Source organism: Monopterus albus, unplaced genomic scaffold (genome assembly GCF_001952655.1).
Source record: "Monopterus albus unplaced genomic scaffold, M_albus_1.0 scaffold6.1, whole genome shotgun sequence".
Taxonomy (NCBI): Eukaryota; Metazoa; Chordata; class Actinopteri; order Synbranchiformes; family Synbranchidae; genus Monopterus; species Monopterus albus.
This window is the reverse complement of record NW_018127886.1, coordinates 6720953-6721646: the sequence shown is the minus strand read 5'-3', so window position 1 is coordinate 6721646 and position 694 is coordinate 6720953.

Genomic DNA, 694 nt, shown 5'->3' with positions numbered 1-694 from the left:
GCCCCGGTGAGGGGCGGCCCAGCCACCAGGCGCTCGCATTCGAGCCCCAACCCCGGGCCTGGCTCCAGGGTGGGGCCCCAAATGCGCCATGCCAGGCGACGTCACGGTCCTTGATTTTAATCTATTCATAAAGGGCTTTTGAACCACTCTTAGTCTGACCCGTCACCCAGGACCTGTTTGCCTTTGGAGACCCTACCAGGGACATACAGCCCCCGACAACATAGCTCCTAGGATCACTCGGGTACTCAAACCCCTCCACCACAATAAGGTGGCGGTTCAAGGAGGAGTCTCTTTTCATTCGCTGGTGATTTATCCAAGTACCATAGAGGGCTGCCGCCCTTCTGACCAGAATGTCCACACAGCTGTTTGCATTAGCGAAAATCAGAGAAAGGGTGTTTGAAGTGAATTGTCTGATGTTTAGTAGCTCTTCTCTGGTGAAGGTAATCCAGGATGAGTTGAAGACTGAGAAAATGGGGATAAACAAACACATGAGAGAGAGCATGCTCCCAAGGCAGCCATACCCAGCACCATGATATAACCGTATATCTGAGCTACTGCATTTTGTCTTCAGCACAGTCATGGCAGCAGGTCAATTATACATTATTACACCAAACTCTGGAGACAGTTATAATGGATTTTCTTGAAGCCAAGTCTTTGTGCTCAGCCTTATAGAGCTGGTCAACCAGCAGTGAGA